A 7,354-nucleotide genomic window follows, 5' to 3' on the forward strand; every position below is an offset into this window, starting at 1 on the left:
CTCCAACAAGCACCGGCTCGCCCTTCCTGCTGCTTCCCAGAGACTGAAGTTGGTCTCAGGCTGGAAACAGCCAGAGACCGTCAACAAATGAGACGGGGGTGAAGTTGGCCTCAGGTTGGAAACAGTCAGGGACCGTCAACAAATGAGACGGGGGTGAAGTTGGCCTCAGGCTGGAAACAGCCAGGGACCGTCAACAAATGAGACGGAGGTGAAGTTGGCCTCAGGCTGGATACAGTCAGGGACCGTCAACAAATGAGACGGGGACACATAAATTACTACATTTAACACATTTCACTACAATGCATTTATCTGCCCTCTAGTGGACATATAATTTATTGCATTTAAATGCATTTATTTGCTCTCTAGTGCAGTGGTTCCCAACCTTTTTTACTTGGAGCCCCCCTTACTTGTGTCTAAGACCAGCCGGGGCCCCCCAACCCGTATGTACTAGCACCAAAATAGTCTTTAATTGAAAAGATTAATATTAATTATGTTTTTTTGATACATTTCTCTTTGGTTTACTCTGTATACATATGACTTTGTTTTTCCCCAATGTCACCAATGTATAAAATACGCACAAAAGGACATAAAAGGACATACAAATATTTCTGAAAAATGTTTCTTTTAATATGAGACCAACATTTTTTAACATTTTTCCTTTAACAACCTGTCGGAGTAGATTAAATGTTGAGTAATGATATAATAATAAGGAATTAAATCATTACCTGTGTTTGTCACCAGTGTATAAAAAACACAAAACATATTCAAGACATTCATAAATTATTCCTAACAATGTCTTATGAATCACTCATTCGCAAATATAATTGTTACAACTGCATAATTTCAAAGCAGACAAAGTTTCGCGCCCCCCAGAGATCTCTGGCACCCCCCCATATAAATCACCGCATTTAAATGGATTTATTTGCCCTCTAGTGGACACATTAATTATTGCATTTAAATGCATTTATTTGCCCTCTAGTGGACACATATGTTACTGCATTTAAATGCATTTATTTGCCCTCTAGTGGACACATAAATTATTGCATTTAAATGCATTTATTTGCCCTCTAGTGGACACATATGTTACTGCATTTAAATGCATTTATTTGCCCTCTAGTGGACACATAAATTATTGCATTTAAATGCATTTATTTGCCCTCTAGTGGACACAAAAATTACTGCATTAAAATGCTTTTATTTGCCCTCTAGTGGACATATAATTTACTGCATTTTTATGCATTTATTTGACCTCTAGTGGACACATGAATTACTGCATTTAAATGCATTTATTTGACCTCTAGTGGACATATATGTTACTGCATTTCTATGCATTTATTTGCCCTCTAGTGGACATATAGGTAACACTTTACAATAAGGGTCCCTTAATTAACGTTAGTTAATGCATTATTAAGCATTAATTAACAGTTTAATAATAGTTAAATAACCATTATTATGTATTACTTAACATTAATTAGCATATTAGTTAATGCATTAATAAACAGTTACTTAATGCCTACTGCTCAGAGTTAATTAATACATTAGTAAGCATTAATAAACGTTACATGATGTAATTATTTATCCTTATGTATGCATTACTTAGTATTAAGTAATACATTAGTTAATACATAAGTAAAACGTTAATAATGTCCCTAGTAATCATTTACTAATGGTGTTTATTTGGAGTGAATAAGCATTAAGTAACAGCTACCTAATACATCTACTAATCATTCACTAATGGTGTACATGTTTACTGGATGGGCATTATTAAGCAACTATTTAGAGTCTTAAGTAATCATTTCCTAATGGTGCTGTGTATGTTATCAGGTAGCTTACCTGACCTTATGAACGGTAACCTGACATAAACCTTAATAAATGTATAGGAGTGGCTCATAACCATTACTTAACCATTAGTAAAGGCTTGCTGGACCCTTATTGTAAAGTGTAACACATTTATCCCTTAGGTAACACATTATTAATGCTTAACTGCCTCATAAGCATTACTTAACCATTACTTAACCATTAGTAAATTAAGCAATCACATATAAAGAAGTTTACACTTTTTATTTAAAACAAAATAAAACAGATTTTAACAGATAACATTTGTTATATGTATACAACATATATATATTAGTTATATGGCTTTACTTGACCTCACTGACAAAATATCCACTGCATTGGAAAATAAGGAATTTGCACTGGGAATTTTCCTAGATCTTTCCAAGGCTTTCGATACTGTAAATTACACTGTACTACTGTCAAAGCTGAAAAGATATGGTTTTCAAGGCACCGTCTTTGATTGGTTACAAAACTACATTACTGATAGACAGCAATATGTCACTGTTAAGAACACTGAATCCTCCAGAGCAACATTATCTTGTGGAGTGGCACAAGGATCAATACTTGGGCCCTTGTTATTCCTAATTTATATTAATGATTTACCTGCAGTATCACGTACCATGTTTTCCATTCTGTTCGCTGACGACACAAATGTCATTCTTTCACATAAAAACTTCAAAACCCTCGTTAATGAAGCCAATCAAGGTCTTATTTTATTGAGCAAGTGGTTCCAACTTAATAAATTATCGTTAAATATTAAAAAAACTAAGTTCATAATATTTGCAGGAAAGAAGAAATACAACCCTGGGGAAGCTAGGATCTCCATTGAGGGTAATGAAATCAGTAAAGTTGCTTCCACACCATTCCTGGGAGTAATGGTTGACGAGAAGTATTGCTGGAAAGAACACATTGACACAATAACAAAAAAGGTTGCGAAATCAGTGGGCATCATCAAGAAAATTAGTAGACTTCTAAGTAGAGCCTGCTTAAAAACCTTATATTACAGTTTAATATATCCATATCTAACCTATTGTAATATTGTGTGGGCTAGTACCTATCCTTCCTACCTCCAAAAACTACATGTACTACAAAAAAGGTTTGTCAGATTGGCAACAAAATCTGCCCCATTGGATCCCTCTGCACCTCTATTCGCAACCCTCAATATACTAACCATTTTCAATATAAACATCCTTCAAACTTGTATTTTCACCTATAAAACAAAATACCAGAATTCTGAACTACCTGAACATTTCCAGCAATACTTCCAGTCTAACTCTAGTTTTCATTCATACCAGACTAGACAATCCAACCAGCTGCATGTCCCACTATATAGTACCACCAGGGGTCAGTTCTCCTTAAAATACAAAGGTGTCTCCCTATGGAATGCCCATTCCCATCTAATGACCAACTCATCCTCTCTGTCCACCTACAAAAGAAGTGTAATGAATAAATTAATTACCCAAGTAAGAAACTAAAGGAAGATACCATTGATATGATGATTATGCCTTACCTGTGTTGCTTTGCCAATCTTTTGTCTCGTTCTCTCTGTTTTAGTATTCACTTTTATTGTATTAGTATTTTAACATTCTGCAGTTATTTTTATTTACTCTGCTTGTTGATTGTTTTTTTCTTGTTTGTCTTCTTTTGCTGTTTATTTTGTTTTTTTTTCTGTTCTAGTTTTACTTTCTAATAATAAACAAGTCATGTAATGTCCTGTAAACGGCGAGGACCTTGCATAAGCCCCCCTAGGGTTTCTGTCCTCACGTGCACAACCACTACCTGTTATCTTTCCTCTGGAAATGAATTATCATGTCATGTTTATGTATACATTCATGTTGTGCAAATTTAAAAATTTAAAAAAAATAAAAAAAAAATATTTATATATATATATATATATATATATATATATATATATATATATATATATATATATATATATACACATCTGTGATAACAGATACGTAACAACAATTCGCACAGAGGAGATCTTTGAACAAACATTATTTATTAACATAATACAATAACACAGTATGATAGGCTACCCTCTGTTTATCCTCCCTGGAAATGTCTGCTCCCTTTTGACATGATGAGCTATGAGTGGCACCAGTTCCCTCCTCCCCCTCTTCTCCACCAAGCGAAGCACCGGCTTCCCTGGATGTCTTCGCCCTGGCCGCCTCCGCATGCTTTGCACCCCCAGCATCCCGAACACCCACTTCCTCCGCTTCCAGCCCCCAGCCATCCTGCCCCTTCCATACTGTGTTTTGCGGAAAATGACAGAACAAGAAACAAGATTATTAACCTTGTGTCAGATAAATTTATAATGTTAGCAGGAATAAAGTTGACAAATCTGATTAGACAAAGTAGAATGCAAGATTTCCATGGAATGGATGATTACTATAGCCAAATTTAAGAGTTTCTATAGGAATGATTCTGTCCCATTCTGTTTTTCATCACTATAAGCATGAACATTATAAATGATGGGCTGCTGTTTCAACTTGGCTTCTGTCGATCAGCAATCCAATCGTTTCACTGCGATTGAGAAGACAATCAACAATGTTTTTTTTTCTTGCCGATGTTATAAAACATACACACATGCTGCTACAGCTGTGTAGCGCCCCACCCATTGTGCTCTGGCTCAGCTGATCGACGCTCAGACAGCAGTTAGATCTTGCAGTTTTTAACTCTTTTTATACACACAAAGTACAGCCAAATACCAGGCTAAAAAATACAGTATAGGTCGCTACATGTGGATGGTGGACCAGAGCATGTGAGTGAAACAGAGCAGGTGAGAATTTTCTTGCTCCTTGCTCACAGACCTGTCCAAAAAAGCAGCGTTGTACACTTAAACCCAAACCTGGCATCGTCAGATTCCAGTATGAGTTCTGTTTCAGATCTCTTCCCTCCCACAGTTTGAATAATAATTTAATCAATAACATACTTTTCGATAACAAACAGATCCAGCTAGAAAACAAGCTGGTTGTGGGTCAGGTATGGGTGGCCCTGGAGCTAAATTGGAGCGGGATGGAGCAGGAGCGCTGGTACAACTTTTAAAATAAAAATCCGCACCCTGCTCCCTGCTGGAGGCCGCATATTTGCACTTCGCCACCAACTTTTACTGTTGCGCTTGTATATGGTGCCTTTTGCATCTTCAATTGGTAAATGTCTTTGACATAACATTTAAACTCTTCTTTCTAAACATATTTCTGATAATTGCACATGATTTTGTAATGTTTTACCTCAAAATTCTGATCAAAATTTACATATTGAATCTTTGAATATACTAATTAATTTTTCCACATTGGTGATGAGGTTATAACTAGTCTCGTTTCCAAACTCTAATGTTTCAAAATGATTGTCTGGGGAAGTTCCGCCTCAATTTTGTAAAAATAAGCGGGTGTCTGGGTGGAAACGTTTTGTGAGTTTTAAAAAAAACAGTGTTGCAAAACCAACCAACAGTCTTTTAGGGTGGGCCTTTCGTTGCTAACATTGCTGATGTTTCTGGTAAGGTGTGTGCAAAGCAGAGCTAACCAATCATTGGTTGAGGACGAAAGACTAACACAGATTTTCATTTAATTTCATTTACTTGTTCTGCCCATGGAAACATTCAAATTGTACCAAAGGAAATAGCAAACAATTGCATCTTTATCCATGTTCAGAAAGGAGCAGGAAAAAGAAAACTCTTATTTAACCTGCCTATTTTACTTTTAACTTCCCCAGACATTCAAGTCTTGTCCAGTCTCGACCTGAACGTTGGGCATCACAAGACTAAGTCATAATTAGCAGCCTAACAATTTGTAGCAGTTAATATAAAAAGTTACCTTTCTTTTATGTCTGAAGTGACTCATCTATCACCACGAAATGCTCCTTCCCCCAATTCTCTGTCCTTCTCTATGATGCAGCCTCTCCATCGCTGTCACGCAGACCTCCCGTTGCTTTGCCATTCTTGAAAGGGTTCTTGAGGATGCAGCAATGTTGTCCATCATGAAATCAAGCTGGCGAATAATAATAATAATAATAATAATAATAATAATAATAATAATAATAATAATAATAATACTGACCAAAAAAGTTATCCCACAATGTTAGCCAAAGTTACCTACCATTCAAATCGGTCCACAGATCCACCATCTTTTTCTTCAGGTTCCTTTTGTGATGACACCGGTTGCACTTGACTTTCCATCTCAGTATTTTTTTTCTTTTGGAGCCATTCAATTAGTTTGAGGTGTTTGTGGGTTTTTTTTTTGCCTTCTGTTAGCTCACCCAACTTGTTTGCTAACTTTAACCCACGCATGCCGTGTGCTCCTAAAATGAAACGTGCAGCTTGGTAAATGGATATCCTGTTAAAATTACTGTCCGTCCTGCCAGAACATTCTGCTCCTCCTACAAGGCAGTTCCACCCAGGTTACACCGCAATAACTCCTGCGTTCTGGTGCCAATGCTGCGTTTATGACACCTCAGAACTCTGGGTTTCCACATTGAAAACTCCCATTTCTGTCTTCAAAGCGTTCCAGACATTGACATTAGACATTGTTGTGTGATGTCAGAAAACTTATTCTCCAAGAAGACTCTGAATTTCCCGAGTAGGAGCACTAATATTAGGCCTTAGTTAAAAGCCTTAGTTCCGAATTGGCTTGAACGCCGCACGCCGCACTTTTTTCTTTGCGCGCACTGACCGCGGCCCCAGCTACAGAAGCGTCTCAGGATGGAGGAGCTCGGAGTCTCACCTCGAAGGACCAGGATAACCACACAGAAGGAAAAAGCGGAAAAGGGAAATTCATCTGGAAAACATGGTAAGATTAATCTAACTACGTTAAACTGTTAGCTCTTAATGTTAACTTTATGACACTTTTTTTGAAAAGTTCACAATTCAAGTTGTCATAACAAATACATCATTCTGACAAAATGTAAACTTTTCAAAAAGATGCTGCATATTTGACTCAGTAACACTTGAATAATGGAGAAGAAGAAGTTTACGTCGGTAAATTTGAAAGACTGACTTCTCAATCATGTAACTGAAAGGGTGTGTGTAGAAGCTAATACACCTCGTGAAGGCTGACACTTTTTTAAAAGGAAGACCCCAACTAAACACGGAGCGGGATGGATGAGACCAGTGTCGGCGCCATGGGGGGGCACCAGGGGGCAGTGCCCCCTTACTTATGTCACTGTGCCCCCTCACTTTTCTTCTTTGGCGGTAAACAAATTTCCCGAAAGCGCTCCTCCATTACACTATCCTCCTCTCCATCCAACACAGACTCAGCCATCCTGGTGGCAGTCTGTCCAGTCAGCCCCTTCAACAGAGCCTGACTTCTAGTTCTAGACTCTGCCATCTAGCTCTGTACACCGGTCGCTTCGCTCTGCGCAAAAACCTGCGCCCCACTTTGCGCTGCGCCCGGCGCAGCAGAGCCCTCTGCTCCCTGCCGTTCCCCCGCTCTGTCGGGGCATGAACGGATCAACTTGATATATTGAAAACATGTATGTGACCTCGTTGTGTGTTACCGAAAAAAAGTTTCATAACCAT

The 7,354-nt window shown here is 37.9% G+C and overlaps 1 long non-coding RNA gene across 1 annotated transcript; it reads right to left on the minus strand.

The window, feature by feature from the left end:
• Positions 1-3,770: 3,770 nt before the first annotated feature.
• On the minus strand, positions 3,771-6,113 carry LOC133447430 (uncharacterized). The gene is made up of 3 exons (XR_009782907.1): positions 5,937-6,113; positions 5,655-5,828; positions 3,771-4,090 (listed from the first exon to the last, which is right to left on the minus strand). It is a non-coding gene; the product is annotated as an uncharacterized LOC133447430 (long non-coding RNA).
• Positions 6,114-7,354: the final 1,241 nt, after the last annotated feature.

This window comes from Cololabis saira, chromosome 7, assembly GCF_033807715.1.
Source record: "Cololabis saira isolate AMF1-May2022 chromosome 7, fColSai1.1, whole genome shotgun sequence".
NCBI lineage: Eukaryota > Metazoa > Chordata > Actinopteri > Beloniformes > Belonidae > Cololabis > Cololabis saira.